This window comes from Colobus angolensis, unplaced genomic scaffold, assembly GCF_000951035.1.
Source record: "Colobus angolensis palliatus isolate OR3802 unplaced genomic scaffold, Cang.pa_1.0 Scaffold53, whole genome shotgun sequence".
NCBI lineage: Eukaryota > Metazoa > Chordata > Mammalia > Primates > Cercopithecidae > Colobus > Colobus angolensis.
Window position 1 is genome coordinate 9761860 of NW_012118821.1, and position 16862 is coordinate 9778721.

At 43.5% G+C, this 16862-nt stretch overlaps 1 protein-coding gene across 2 annotated transcripts in view; it reads left to right on the forward strand.

Moving 5' to 3' along the window:
- The window catches only part of LOC105525351, a 16122-nt gene extending 2068 nt beyond the window's left edge, over nt 1–14054 (forward strand). Inside the window, exons 2-4 of one of the 2 annotated variants that reach the window (XR_001003906.1) lie at nt 3923–4032; nt 10040–10162; nt 11163–11273. The gene's annotated coding sequence lies outside the window, so the exon portion shown is untranslated. Of the gene's footprint in view, nt 1–3922; nt 4033–10039; nt 10163–11162; nt 11798–12754 lie in introns of those variants that run through there. The other variant, XR_001003907.1, reaches the window with a different exon arrangement.
- Nucleotides 14055–16862: the final 2808 nt, after the last annotated feature.

Here is a 16862-nt window from a genome sequence, read left to right on the forward strand (position 1 = left end):
ACACACAACACACACGCACATCCCACACAACACGCACACAACACACACATACACAATGTCAACTTATTGACATTTTCTCCACACAGCTCTGGCCAAAGCATTCCTGAGCCGAGGCTCAGCACTGCCTGGCACCCTCACTGTCAGACCAGCGGAGGTCGCGCGTGCTGTGGATGCAGCCCCGGTATAGATGCAGCAGGGCCACCTGCCTCTTCCCCTGGTTTAAATGTTTATCCAGAAAAGAAAAACGTAGCCTGAGATTTCACTCTGTGTGGCAGAGACACAGTCACATACACAACACACACTTACATGTACCACACACATGCCAACACCACAAACATGCACAGTCACACATGCACACACATGTACAGCACACAACAGTCACACAGTCACACACACATTCACACACACACGTGCACACACCACACACACCATGCACAAAGCCATACACACATGCACACACAACACACATACACACACCACATATACACATTTACAACCACACACACACGATACACACATGCGCACATGCACTCACATTCACATACACATTTTCAACCACATACACAACACACACATTCACACACAACAGTGTCACACATGCATACAACACATATACACCACACACAACACACACATACACAACACACACATTCACATACCACATATACACACAACACATGCACACACATTCACATGCACACAGATCACACACAACATTCACACATATGCACACACATTTACACACACACATACCACACATGCACACACACACATTCACACACTACACACAACTCACATATTCACACACATACAACGTACACACAAAGCACACATTCACACAACACAAACATAATGCATTCACACACCACATACACACATAACACAACACACATCCACATAGCACACACATCCACACAGCACACGCATTCACACACACACCATCCCAGTGTCCTCCCCTGTCTTCCCCCTTCCCCTCATGGCCTGCTTAAAAATACAGCCGTGCTCCCTGTAATCTAAGCCCAAACCGCCAGGACCTTCAGGGAAAAGTCCCTCAACGGGGAAGCCAGTTGGAAAAGAAACAAGTGTCTGGCAGCCACACAGAGGGAAATCTCAGGCTACGTTTTTCTTTCTTGGACAAACATTTAAACCAGAGGAAGAGGCACGTGGCCCCGCTGCATCTATACCAAGGCTGCGTTCGCAGCCCACGTGGCCTCCGCTGGTCTGACAGTGCGGGCTGCCTGGCAGTGCCGAGCCTCGGCTCAGGAGTGCTTTGGCCAGAGCTGTGCGGACAGAATGTCAATAAGTTGGCTCCACTTGAAAACGTGATAGAAGTCTGAAACTGACACTACAAGACGTGACTCTAGCCTGGTGTTCTGTAACTGGGAGCGGGGTGGGCGTGGGAACACCAGGCTGCTTTCACCATTTTCGCCTGTCCTAAATTGTGTGAGTTTTTCTCTTTAAAATGCTGCTCTTTACCCTTCACTCCCACTTCATCCAATGTCTTTCTTGGACACTGAACATTCCTTCATACAACTTTTTATTTTTTAACTCGGAGCAATTGAGAATGTCAGAGAAAGGTAAAGTCCTCAATGGTACCAGATGATCCATTTAAGAACAATCCAAAACCAATACGTGTATTACATTGCCAGAAGTTTCAAGCCCAGTCTTAGGCACTGTGGCCGCTTTCCACATTAGAGGACACAGATACATGAGCACTTGGATAGACAAGTCAATAAACAGAAAGAAAAAGCCAAACTTTGATGATCTGCATTCATGGAAAGATCAGTACAGATAAGTCAAAACCACAAAGTACCCAAATCTCATTTGGGATTTTATGATTTATGTCAATTTTCCTTCCATCAACCTTTTGTAGGAATATACTGAAGGCGGGGAGGAGGAAGAAAATAGAAATACTACCTTTTTAAAAAACAATGCTTAAATACCTTTGTCTTTCCCTTTCTTTTGGAAGTACACCTGCGTAGTAAAGTAGCCGTCCTCATGAATCAAATATTTCCAGTCTGGAGTCACACACACCTGATTCAAATCTTGACTGAGCAACTGAATTAGCAGTGAAGCCTTAGAGAAGTTACTTAAATATCCTGAATTCATCTTTTTCTGCAAGAGAGAAGAATAGTCCTATCTCTCAGGGTGTGGGCATCAGCCAGGCACAAGGTAGACACTCGCCAACCACAGGGCTGACCATTGACCCATGCCCTGTGAGGGTGGGCAGTGCCTGCAAGAGGCGGTTTCTAAACAAGCAAAGGCAGCAAGAAACACGCCAGACCACAGTTTCTATCACCAAGGCCAAGCCCGTTGCACGGCCAGAAATAAGAGGACATGCATCTTCCTTCCCCTTCTGCAGGGACTCCAAAAGCTGCTCTTTTGAGAATTTCCCACTATCTGGGCGCCCTCGCATTAATGAAACTTAGCTTGGCTACAGACAGAAAGGACCAGGAAGCAGCAGTGTTCTCACCTAGGCCCCTACACCATAGAAAGGACTGTCCTGCATTTGTTGGGGGCAGCAGGGCACATGAGGAGGAAAAGTGTTAACCAGGGCTCAGAGGACCCTAATCCAAGTGCACCTTCATTCCAAAGAAGTGTGGATGTTCCAGAAACTGAAATTGGACCTCCCTGAGTTCCAATTTCCTTTGTTTGCAAAGAGCATAATCCTGAGTTATCTTTAAAGCCCTGGCATGGGCTTTGAAGTCAGAGAGATATATTTTGTGCCATGGTCTGTGTTGTTATTTACCGGACATGGGAGCTCAGGCAACTGGTTTACATTCCTGAGCCTCACTGTCCCCTTTTGAAAATCCCCTTACCGGAAACCATTGCTATGGAAACAAATAATAGACATAAAATACACAGTAATAAGAGCTCACTCGTTGATAGCTGTTATTGCTGTTATTGACATCTCCATTATCACGATGATGATGATTACAAACCCAAATAATTAAGACATAAAGAAGCAAAAACACACTGAGCCGACTCCTGGACCTGGCGCTCCATAAACCTTGGCTGTTCTTATTATCAGTGCATCTCGTTACTCCCTGCATAGCCCTCCATGGCTGTCTAGAGGCCAGCATTCCCTCTGTAAATTGTGTCATTTCTCTTTAGTAGGAGCCCCTTTGCAGGGAGATCAGAGCCAGAGGGAGAGGCAACGCTCTGGACAAGGCCAGTCCGGATGGCAGGAGGCAGGACAGCACCTGCCTGGAAGGGAAAGACCGGGTCAGGGGGGCTTGGAGACTTACTGAAACCCCCCAGCCTGAGCATGTTCTGAGAGGAGACACCTGCCACTCCTCAATCAACACCCCTAATGCCTCAGCACCTCTGTATTGCCTCCTTCTTGCTCCCTGCCTTACCCTCAGACCTGGAGCTCCTGAGCCACTCCTTGTCTTTGGCCCCAAGACCTGTGGCATCTTCCTGCAGCTCCTGTCTCCTCCACCAATATCCCCTCCAGATGCTTATTGTATTAGTTCATTTCACGCACTAAAAGACATACCCGAGACTGGGTAATTCATGAAGGAAAGAGGTTTAATTGACTCACATTTCCACATGGCTGGGGAGACCTCAGGAAACTTACAATCATGGCAGAAGGCGAAGGGGAAGAAAAGTATCTTCTTCCCAGGGCGGCAGGAAGGAGAAGTGCAAGTGAGGAAATGCCAGACGCTTATAAAACCATCAGATCTCCGCGACTCATCACTAGGATGAGAAAAGCATGGGGGAAACTGCCCCCATGATCCAATCACCTGCACCTGGTCCCACCCTTCACAGGTGGGGATTACAATTCTAAGTGACATTTGGGTGGAGACACAGCCAAACCATACCACCCATCCTGCCTCTCAGTGCTTGTTTCTCATGCTCACTGCACCTTCTCTTCTCCCCACCCCTCCCCTTCCTTCTTTTCCTCTCCCCTCTTCTCAAGGGTGCCCTTGTTGGAGAACATGGGAGGCCAAAATCCAAACATGGCAAGAGATAACAAATGACTTGTCTGGTGGCTGAACCCTGAGCTGGGAGCACTGCCTGGAGAAAACTGTAAGCCCTCTGCCATCCTGTGCCAGGCCAGAAGGGACATCACTACAGAATTCAATTATAGCGACAACAATCACACGGAATAATAATAAATCAGTAGTTATAGGCCAGGCACAGTGGCTCACACTTGTAATCCCAGCACTTTGTGGGCCTGAGTCAGGAGGACTGCTTGAGGCCAGGAGTTTAAGACCAGCCTAAGCAACATAATGAGACACCATCTCTACAAAACATACAAAAATTAGCTAGGCATAGTGGTGCGTGCCTGCAGTCCCAGCTACTCAGGCGGCTGAAGCAGGAAGATTACTTGAGCTGAGGAGTTTGATGCTACAGTGAACTGTGATCACACCACTTCACTCCAGCCTCGGTAACAAAGTGAGACCCTGCCCCCAACTCAAAAAAAAAACAGTTATTACACACTGACTGTTCCAGGCACTATCCAAAGCACTTTGGGTAAATTATTATCTGTAATCCTCATCATCAGGATTAGGCTGAATAGGCAGACCCCAAGCACTGCCATGCTGCAGTGGATAGTAATGAGTGCTTGGCTACTCCAGGGAGCCTCAGGAACCAGAGAGTATTTGGAAATGGTCTTTGCAGTAAGACCTACATCATCTTCTTACAGGTACAAGAGGAAAGTGGCAAGAACTCTAGTGGGTGAGTTGACAGGCCAAAACACAAGCCCCAGGTTTAGCATCAACAGAATGAAAGGCACTTGGCAATCACTTGGTCTCGTTGCTAATATTAAATGGGGTTGGACAATCTCTGAGGTTTTCAAGGCTTCTAGATTTTTAGAAACTTCTACTTTTACATCCAGAGACCTTCACCTAATTAAATATCAATATCTTCCCTTAGAGGAAGAACAGTGAGGTACCAGCATCATTATTGGCAAACATCATTTCACACCTCTAGTGCAGCTTGATAAACACATGGAGTGTGTGAGAGATAAATGCTGCTCACTAATGCATCCAATTCGCCCCCTCGGGAAATGCAGACTTGTACTTCCTACACCTCTCTGAAGTTAGATGTGGCCACATGACTTGCTTTGACCAATGAAATACGAGCAGAAGTAACTTGTGTTTCTTCTAGACAGATGCCTTTCAGAATGAATGCACATAAACTATTTCCTCTTCCTCTTGCCTGGTGACAGAGGATGTCCCAGAGCTCCTGCCCACCATAAAGAGACATACAAATGAATAAGAGATACACCCCTGAGAGCTGGGGCTTGCTTGTTACTGCAGCATACACAGGCTCTCCTGACTGATACACTGAACAGCTTGCAAGTGCCAGGCACACTTCCAGGCTCAGGAGATGCAGCTGGTGAGGGCAGCTGCTGCTGACGAGCACCCCCTTGTCAGGCAATACCTGAGTTCTTTCAGGAAGACAGTTAAAAAGCTATAGGAGATTGGAAGAGACATCCTGAGATAGTCCACAGTGGAGCTCTGTGGTCAGGACATGCCAGCACCCTCTCAATGTCACACTGCAAAGCCAACTGACTCCATCATAAGGGACTGTCAGTGTGTGTGAATGCCGCCTGCAGCCAGTCCTGTCTGCCATAAGGACTATAATGACACAAAGGAGGTGGGAAGGGAGGGCCACTGTGTGATTAGCTCTTACACGCAGTCCCTTAGGCATTTGTCTGAGTGGATCATCTGCTGTAGACAGAACAGACTGGGTCCTTAGTGCACATTCAGGGCAAATGAAACTGACTACCTATATGCAGCATTCATGCTTTTAGCAAAGCTTTCTCACTGCATAGCTATTTGGCTTGTTAAGCCTGCAATTCTGGGTTTGGGCCAAGACATGGGGAACAGTGATGCTAATGAGAACACCAAGGAAACACAGCAGTGAGCAGCAAGTCGCACTGCCTATCACCTTCACACCTGCCACACTCCCTTCAGTGTAAGTTGACTCGCCGTCCTATCCATGCTTATCATCTCTCTGGGGTTCAGGTCCCCAGGAATGTCCTGGCCTCTCCTCACATATCCATACAACACGGCATTGATAAGGCAGACGTGAAACAACCAGCATTTTACATTCTGAAGTGAAAATTAAAAATGCACAGTCCTTTTCCATTCAATTTCTAATTACTGCACTATATACAACCCAGAATGACGGCGAATTGATAAAATATGCAAATGAAGCAACAATTCATAGACTATATTAAAATTTCCATTTACACTGTTAGTTAAGCTGTACACATTTGTAAATGTAAACATTAACCCTCACGAAAAATATTTTCTAAACTACAGCATAATTGGAAACTCCAGAATCATATATAACAGAAAAGAGATCATTACACAGACGGGTACCTTTATCGCTATAAATAAAAGAACATTTCCACAGAGTTGTTGCTTCCTCTTGGCTGCCCCCACAGCACTTCCCCTGGCTCTCTGTGGAGCTATTGTTTATACCCTCCTCCATGGTAGGCAGTGGGGCACACATCTGCCTCCCAAGCCGGCAAGCCACACCCTTGAGGGCAGCACCGAGCCTGACCCAACCATATCCCCTGTATTGCCCAGGGCACAGGAGGTGCTTGCAGCCCTCAGCTGAACTGGTTGAAATTGAACAATATGGAGTTGAACTGAATTAGATCAAATGTAATGAAATTAAATGGCACGTGATGTCTGTAGGTTTCCATTTTAGAAGCTAAGTAACAAAGTCCAAATCCCCTCTTCTTCTAGCAGATGAAATGCCTCAGGCCAACACGCAAGCAAGCCTGGGATCAGGAGATGCTCGGGACAGAACAATCCGCAAACTAAACCAGGCTGCCTGTCCGCAGGTGCACTAACCACCTTCCCACCCAGGAAGGTGTCCGAACCCCATTCTCAATGGAGAGAAGGTACTCCTGGACCAGCTGGCACAGCCCCTCTCATGAGCCCTCCCAAAACCCCTCAATGTGAAGGGTCTCTGCTAATGTGAGGCCGAACACCACAGGATTCAGAATCTTCAAAACAGCTACTGTGACCTGTTATTTTCATCAGTCTCTGCAAATAATTATGTCATAATTTATGTTGAGGAAAAGGTGGCTTTCATGAAAAGTATACTTAGCTGTTTTCTACCTGACAATGAAAAACACAAAAATCTATTTTTACCCAGTTTTGCCCAATGTGCTAGAGCTTAGAGCAAAACAATGGACAAGAGTGGTCAGTACCCCTTGATCTCCAGTTCCTGGTTGGGTATTGCCAACTCTCTTCTTCTTTTCTTTTCTTTTTTTTCTTTTCTTTCCTTTTCTTTTGAGATGGAGTCTTGTTCTGTCACCCAGGCTGGAGTGCAGTGGCCCTATATCTGAGCTCACTGCAACCTCCGCCTCCTGGGTTCAAGCAATTCTCGTGCCTCAGTCTCTTGAGTAGCTTGAGTAGCTGGAATTACAGGAGCCTACCCCCACATCTGGCAAATTTTTCTGTTTTTAGTGGAAATGGGGTTTCACCATGTTGGCCAGTCTTATCTTGAACTCTTGACCTCAGGTGATCCACCCACCTTAGCCTCCCAAAGTGCTGGATTACAGGCGTGAGCCACCGCACCCAGACTCTCATTTCTTTTTGGTGGTTGTTGTTTTACTATATTCTCTACTGGTGTTTTTGCAAATAGCCTCTAGTTCCTTTTGAAAGTATAAAGGCAGTAAATAATACACAAACCAAAATAGAACAAATATCAAACTATATTGGAGCTACTGAGCAAGAAAAGCCATGCTAGCTACCCAAACGCTGCCATAAATTCCACACTTCCTTTCGTCATGTCAAAATTCATAAACAGGTAACAAATTATGTTGGGAAGATAAGATCACAATTTTAGCATTGAAAAAAGATAAATGATTTGGAAAACAGCATTAGTGATTTTCCAAATGACCAGTGAATTAATAATCTATAAATAGGACCCACATTCCCATGCACTGCCAGGCACTCTAATCACCTCTGCAAAAGACTAGTCAATAAAAGGGAAAATAAACTAATGTTTTAAGGAGGAGGAAGAAGCAGAGATGGAAACTCTCATTATTTGAATGCATGTTGTGTTTCAAGTGATGCTTTGTAGAGTATTCTGCATACAGTATCTATGGGATAGGGTCATTAGTCTTATTTTATAGGTGAGACTAATTTTACCCAGGCACAGGAATAAGTAACTCAGCCAATATCCCAGCATTAGAAGAAGTCATAAATGATCCATCCAAGGTTAAGTCCTAAGGTTTTCTCTCCAAAACGTGCCATTGTATCATCAGTGACTCCAAAATACTTTCAAATGTTCTGTGCACTTCACATTGATTATAACATTTTATCCTCCTACTAACTGTAGTTAGTAGTTAGAATAGGAATCCGCCCATTTGGAGAGTGAAGAAACTGAAGCCAAGAGGCGTGTATTTCTAGTTGGGTCACCTCCATGCCCTGATATTTCACGGCAGAACCACACTCCAGCTGTCTCTATCCCAGGGCTAGAACATTGTCATGCAGCTTCCTTTGCACCATCCTGTAGAAAAGCGAGGACGTGAATCTTAAAGACTCACCTTCTAGCTGCTCATTCCAGGAGAGGGAAGAGCCAAATGTGCCTGCGCGCACATTATCCTACCAAGAGTGTTCGTATGTGACTTTATGCCCCTTCCCTCCACCCTAGACTTAACCACCATATTTTTAAAATGTAGATAAGGCTTTGGGGATAAATTCAGAAATGTGTTCTGTCCCCCAGATGCAATTACAATGCATCCGGCCTGTGTGTCAAGCTCCTAAGCCTTCTGAAAATATCCTCCTCCTGACCATTTTGTAAGACAGCAGAGTCAAGAAAACAAAATTCCTGGAAAGAGGAGGTTAACTGGATGTCTGATTGCCTCCAAAAAGCAATTAAGACTCAAGCCGAAAGTTCAAGTTGATACTGAACCAGTCCAACCCTGCTATCCCCAAGCCCATGAAATCCCAGAGCTGCCCTGCCTCAATATAGCCTGACATGATTCCAATGGTTATGGTGATGCATATTCAGCAGCGTAAACACCACTGGCCTTTCCTAAATCAATATCCATGGAAACCCTCAGGCAATCAATATGCACAGGGTAAGCCTTCCCCAGGGTAGCTTCTGCTGCAAGTGGTAGCAGGCCCCTCCCACCCTCTAAACCCAGGCATCACACACTTCCTTGACACACACCAAGTCTTCAAAACACCTGCATGGGGCTGCCTTCTGTGTATATATATATATACACTGATTCACATAGAAAACTCTCAACCTCCCTAACAGAAATGTACCTCGCCCACCACTCATCGGAGATTTTGGCTGAGAGTTATAAACTGAGCAGGCTATTTCAGTTTTGTCTTTCATTTTTTGTAAGTTTAACTGAGCTCCATCAGGTAGTTCTAATAAGTCTAATTCCAACTTGCAGGGGAGGGGTGAGGACTGGGGGACTCATGGTCTCCGTGAAGCTAAGCAAGGGGGAAGATAAGGATGCCTTCAGCTAGCACAGTGCCCAGCCACCCACAGCTACTAAAGAAATCTTTTTTTAAAAAAAATCTCATTTTTAGTATTTGTGGGTACACAGTAAGTGCATTTGTTTATGGGGTATATGAGACACAGGCATACTGCATTTGTCTGTTCTCACGCTGCTAATAAAGACATACCTGAGACTGGATAATTTATAAAGGAAGGAAGTTTAATAGACTCACAGTTCCACATGGCTGGGAAACCCTCACAATCATGGCGGAAGGCAAAGGAGGAACAAAGTCACATCTTACATGGCAACAGGCAAGAGAGACGGTGTGTAGGGAACTCCCATTTATAAAACCATCAGGTCTCATGAGATTTATTCACAAACCCAAGAACAGTATGGAGGAAACTGCCCCCATGATTCAATTACCTCCACCTGACCATCCTCCTTGACATGTGGGGATTATTACAATTCAAGATGAGATTCGGGTGCGGACACAGCCAAACCGTATCACATACAATGTGCAATAGCCACATGCGGATAAATGAGGCATCTAGAGAAATGCTTTCAGGAGCAAAAGAGAAATTGAGTGAAATCCTCCTGTTCTTGCAGCTGATAGTCAGGTCTAGTTCCATGTGGCTCCAAACGCCTCCGCTATGAGCTCAAGGCAGTGACTGACTGAAAAACCCTCTCTATTACAAACCACAACACTGAACCCAACATCCCCCGAAGTAGGTGAGTGGTTAAAAGCAAAGGAGTCTCTGGAGGTCCTTGTGTTAAGTGAAATAAGCCAGGCACAGAAAGACAAATATCCCGAGTTCTCACTCAAATGTGGGAACTATTAAAAAAAAAAAAAAAAAGTTGATCTCATGGAGGTCGAGAATAGAATGATGGATACCAGAGGCTGGCAAGGGTGTGTGGGTGGGAGGATGTGTGGTTGGGAAGGGTGTGTGGGTGGGAAGGGTGTGTGGGTGGGAGGATGTGTGGGTGGGAAGGGTGTGTGGGTGGGAAGGGTGTGTGGGTGGGAGGATGTGTGGGTGAGAAGAGTGTGTGGGTGGGAGTGTGAACAGAGACAAGTGTAAACATACAGTTAGACAAAAGGTGTAAGTTCCAGTGTTCAATTCAGAGTGGGTGACTATAGTTAACAACAATGTATATTTCAAAGTAACTGGAAGAAAGGACTTGAAATGTTCCCAAGACATAGAAATGGTCAGTACTTGAGGTGATGGACACCCCAAATACCTTGACTTGATCATTGCGAATTCTATGCATGTAACAAAACATCACATATACTCCATAAATATGTAAAATACCGTGTATCAATTTTTAAAAAGCAAGGGAATCAGAAATCACCAGGTGTTAGTTGGGTGATTTTGTGTAGGCCATTTAACCACCATTGGTGCTCCAGTTTTCTCATCTGTAAATTAGGGAAAACTTGGAGCATCTCATGGGACTGTAGTGAGAATTAAGTGACACTGTGAAAATAAAAAACTGAACACAAGTCCTGCTCAGAGAAAGAAGTCAAGTAATGGCAGCCATCACTCTTCATCAGCCTGGAATGCATTCGATTCAGGAAACATAAGTGCTCGTCTTTTTCTTCTCCCTTTAAAGGAGAGGATACCAAGATACAGTGAGGAATTAGCAGAGCTCCTGCAGGGGAGGTGTGGGCAGGAAAGGAGGGCTGAGAAAGGAGTGGCCAGGGACTGCCTAACTGGATTCTTTTTGTTTTCTGTAGGTTGTACTCACATCATTGGTCTTATGGGGAAATGTTAAGACCTTCCACTTGTAAGGTTTTATAGCCCTCCATGGAATGTTGAAGAAAGAGCAAAATGCATCCAAAAAAAAACTAAACTGGATAAATTCTGAGGCCTCTTCAGGTCTTAAGATGGCTGTTGTCTAGGTCTTCTTGTTGCAGCAGTGAAATCCACAGACATGGACAAGTGAGTCAATTACGTGCCTTTCAGAGAAAACTTCTGACTTAGGAATTCCAGCTATTTGGCCCAACCCATATTAGATTGTGTTATAAAGAATTGGTAAATTACATCACGAAGGGAAGAGCAGAGGAAACATAACATTCCTTCAAGACCCATCAGCCCAGATGTTAGCAGAACACCCCTCAGGAGGAAAACAAGAAATTTTGAATTTGAACTTGGTACTTCCCAGCAGCCCTGGGAGTAGGGTCAGAAGCCCTGCTGGGGGGCAAAGAACTCTGAGGATCAAAGATGTTGAGCATCACCTTAGAGGCCAAAGATCAGAACAGTGGAGGTGGCCTTTGAAGCCCAATCTATGTCTTTCACCAGAGAGTGAGAACGGCCTCTATTTCCAGGAAGCTCACTGCAACAATAATCATGATCCACTGAGCCTGACAAGGTGAGAATTTACTTTCAGCACCTGCAATAGTTTCCCATTAAAGTTACACATGAAACCCTGCCGTCTTGTACCAACTAATGTTCACACCAGCGTTCCTATTTTCAAGATAAATTGCAAAATACAAACTCTTGTTTCTGTCAGCAAAAGAAAACTTCTTTAGGAGGACAAAAGGGAGATGAAGACACAGAAAGCACAGCTCTCCATCTAAATTACAGAATGCAGAAAATATCCTGAAGTGAGTAACACAGGAATCACCCTTTTTCCCCCTGAGATAACAGGTTACTTATAAGAAACGAACTTGAAATCTCTGCATCTGGACCAGCTTCCCGAGGCTTTGGTCCTGACCAGGTGAGAGGGGGAAAAAAAAAAAAAAAAAAACTGATGGTCGGTCAGTGGGTAAACAGTGACACCCAGTGGTCACTTAGATAACCAGCTGCGCATTCTCCCAATTCAACTAGCCACATTTTTAAAAAAAAAAAAGGTCAAGGAGTATGCATTTTGTTATTCAACAGATATTTACTGAATAACTAGAAGATGCTAGAAGTTATTCTATTCATTTTATACCACTCTTCATGTTTCCCCACCGAAACCGACCCTCACAAAAGAAAAGCTATCTGGGGCCTTAGATCCCCTTTCAAAGGCTCAAGGTGAGACCCACAAACAAGCGTCAGCAAATTCCAAAGGAGAGGAAGGGCTTTTCCCAGGGTCACAATCAAATCAACGTGCCATGTGGCAGCCAAGCGCGAGTCTCCAGAGGCTTCTCTCAGGGCTCCCACGGGAAAGGGTTTGTGCACATTGATTTCAGGCCACGTGAGCACTGCAGGCGTTGATCGTAGCATTAATCCAAGGACAACTGCTCTTCCTGGCTTTCTTCGACTAATCTCCGTAACTTGGTTAAGCCATGTTATCTTCTACTTTTATGATGAGCAAATTGTCGTTTTCATCATTTCTTTGTAGCTGGATTTGGGGAAAGAAAGGAAACCAGGGAAGAAGGGGCTGAAAGAATTGGTTTCCACCGTGACCTTTGAACCCTCGGGCGAGTTGTCAGCTTCACTGAGGATGAGTGTCCTCGATATCAAACGAGGTCAGTTTACTCGCAAGCCTGTTGTGAGGACTGAACGAAACCTTTTCTTTTTTCTTTCTTGGAGTTTTGGAGCAACGTCCCTGAGCCAAGACCCACACCGGCTTGAGCCCTGTCATCGGTAAATACACGGTGCTTTCTCCCCTCCCCTCTGCACTCTAGCTTACTCTGCAGTCCGGGGGTGGCACCAGGATCCCCTTTAACACTTTGCCACTTGGGCCAGCTGTGCCTCTGAGAAATTCCCTGTTTCTATTGCGGGCCACAAGGACGAGCTGAGAAATGGCTTCCAGTCACCATCTAGATTAGAAAGCCTATAGTTCAAATACAGAGATATCAATTATGCCTGTGAAAAGACATTAAATCGCACAGGGCTGTAATTCCTAGACTCTACAAATTTCATCTTGCACTAAATTCTATTATTTCATTTATAATTCAGATTCTTCAAATCTAAGAGTGCCTAGCTCAAAATTATAATACCTACAACTATTCCAAAACTGGACTCTTTAATTGCCTTACTGGAACCAGTAGCTGATTCAAAGCAAAACGAAACAAAATTCCTCCTTTCTCTAATTTAGTGAATCAATGATCTAACTGAACTCATTTTTGGACTGCGTTTGCAGCACTTGCAGCCCTGAGGGACACATTCCCCCACCACACTGAGCTTGCACTTCCATTAACTCAAGTGAACATTTTGCTTATTCAGATTGGGGGGGTGAAGGAAGTCACAAAAGGGTTAATATGTGCGGCATTTCATTGTAATACGTACTCACTACTAACTAAATTAAAAGAGATGTGAGTTATTAAAAACTCCATCTTAAGAAAGATAAGTAACAGAAATCAGAGTTCAGACCCGTTGTTACTGAGTTTCCAACCAACACCTGTGAGTTAAACCCATGGCCACCCTGAAAACGGTTCATATTTTCAAAAGCAATTCTTCATCTAAGATGAAATGCACTAAAGATTCATATTACATATCATACCGCAATAAGAAAAGCAAATAAGGCCTTTCCATATTCAATAATAAAGTTTAAAGAAAAGGAATATTTGTTTAGCCACTTAGCCAGAAATTAGGTGTATCAGAATACATCATTCTTTGAGCATTTTAGAAAATCAGGCTATTTCTACATTGTGTTTTTCTTTGTAAGCCCTCAAAAAATATAGAGAATATGCTTGAAATTATAGTGTTTGTCTTCTGGAACAAAAAATACTAATCAAGGAAATCTACAAATTTAATTGTTCATTGAGCTTCCACAGCAAACACTGTGTGAGGAGGCTGAGGCTTAGAAGTCCAAAAACTAAAAAGATTATTATTATTTTTATAATAATATCTTATGTCTGCATAACATCTGAACTCAGTTCTTTGCAGAGGTTCTCTCATTCCTCAAGCAACCTCTGAGGTAGGGAGGGGCGACAATATTGGCTCCATTTTACAGTTAAGAAAACAGAGGCTCACGGAGTCATACGGCTGGGCGGGAACGTCCGTCCTGTTCTCTGGGTCTGAAGAGCACAGTCATGAACCATGTAAGTCATTTCACATTTTAAAACGAAACAGATAACTTGTGCTAAATGCGTGTCCTGGCCCTGCCCTGAGAGACAAGGAAGTCGAAGCGGGCGAGGGCGCAGGAGGCCGGATTTCCTGTGATGCTGGACACGTGGCAGGAAGCGGGGAGAGCCCCTGGTGCTATGGGGTGACACCGGAAGCCCTGGAAGGTTGCCTGCTCTGCAGCAGCTGGAGGGAGCAAGAGAGCCCTGTGGCTGGCATGGTCAGAAGAAATCTCAGCGGACTAAGAGCCAAAACCTGCCCTGGAACTCAGGTGTGCTTTCTCCGATTCAGGCGAAACTCAGGGTTCACCGCTGAGAGAGGCCTCACCCAGCCCTCTTGGTGCCCTCCTCGGGGTTCCACGGAATCCTAACGCATGCTCGTCGTTTCATTTTAGGCTTTGCATTAATTTCAACCTGCTCAAGACATTAAAGCACTCGAGAGTTGAAAAAATTTTGGAGGACTCATTTCAAATGTCATGCTGCCAAGGCTCCCTGCTGGCTTTTCCGTATTTAATCAAAAGCACTCGGTTGCCTGCTTTCAAAGTAGTTAGCGCCAAGCCCCCTGCCCAACAGCCCTAAGCTGCAGCCCTTCACAGTGCTGGGTAGACTGACCTCAGCCAATCAGCCAATCAGCCAGCGCTGAGAAATTCAGACCTTAGTGCTGAGTGAATGCCCAGTGTCATTTGTAGCTGAATGCAGCCGTGTAATGGGTGCTGGGTGATTATCTGTAATGTATGGAAAGCAAGATGAGAATCTCTTTTTACTCCTCTTACTGTTTTCTAATCTAATTGACAAGGAGTTCAGGGAAGTGCAGTAAAAATTCTTCTCTAGTCAATGGGTGATTTTTTTTTTTTTTAAATGTGAGAACAATCAAAAAGTATGAAGGAGAATGAGCTGGAGTAACCTCGATTTAAGAAAACAGTAACACACTATGTATTTAAAAAAAAAAAAAAAAGAAAGAAAGAAAAGAAAAGTAACAAAGTGAGGGGAGAAGGAACAGATGGATGAGACCATCAGATTCCTCTTTCCAGGAAGGAAATTCATTAGTACAGTAATTCAGCTCTTTAATTATGAATGGGTCTATTTAATTCTCCAAGTTTACTACTGATTTCCTGAATAGTATATGTTTCTGAGTTGAACATATTCATTAGTCCTTTCCATTCCAGTACCTTGGCAAAGAGCTGAACAAATGACCTCTCAGCAGGTGAGCACCGGCGTGGGGTAACCTACCTGTGACCATCTCCCCAGAAAGTCTGGACCGCAGAAATGTTCACGATTTTTAATGAATGTGCACAGCTCTTGAATGTGCACAGTAGGACATTTTAAATGATTAACACTCAAATTTTTGAAATTATCATGAATTATTGTCCCAAAGATTAAGAATTGAGTAAAAGAATGCTTCTGCATTTTCATAATTAAACCCAGGTGGTTAATATTTCTGGCCCAACTCTATAAAACAGAATTAGGAAATTAATGTCCTGCAATAGTATTTCTGAATATTCAGTAATAATGTTGCTCGTATCTCTGTAGTTTCATGGGGAAGACAAATGTTTTCTGTAAATTCAGTTGTCATCTGCTTAAAACATAGGTCCCTAGTGGATAAGGCTGTTTTATTATATATATGAAATAATATACACATGAAATAACATATATGTGTGAAATTATATATATATGAAATTTCATATATATATGAAATATATATGGGCTTTCAGATATATATATCTTGTAGTCCCTAGAACAGCCCTAGCTTCTACAACCTACATGTTGATGGATAAGAAACTACTACAATTTCAAATGACAAAATACTTACAACCAAATCAGATTTTTCAATATAGGAAGAGCCATTTTTCTATCAAGTGCTTGTTTGCAGTGGTTCACACCGTATAATGGATCAACACCTTATATTTTTAGGTTTAAAATATATTTTTAATTCTTAAAAAGCAACAATACTGATATATACATATTTAAATAAATCTGTGTTTTCAACTCAATTAGCTATTTGGGAAGACTAATACAATCATACAATCTCAGATTGGAATTTTACATTTTTATATGAATGTGAATAAAGAAAGAAGGGGTTCAAGGAAGAAGGAAAATGAGATAAATATAAATATTTTATACTTTTTCAAACTCCAAGAGCTTTTTTTTTTTTTTTTTTTTTTTTGCTATAGTAACAAGAAGAGTAAACTTTCCTGAGTTTCATGTAGATCCTAACTTCATGCTCACAAAAGGGATGGGGAAGAGTGACCATTTTTTAACATTATATTTATATCTATAATGATGGATACATATTTTATTTTTAGATCTTATGCACAAAATCATCAAGTGGAAATATGAAAAGGAGCATAAAATATACCTACTCACAGGGATTTTAAAGATATGCCTACCAACAAGAGCAAACATTTCATGAGAAACCCAAGATGATCTGCAGAGGGAAACATG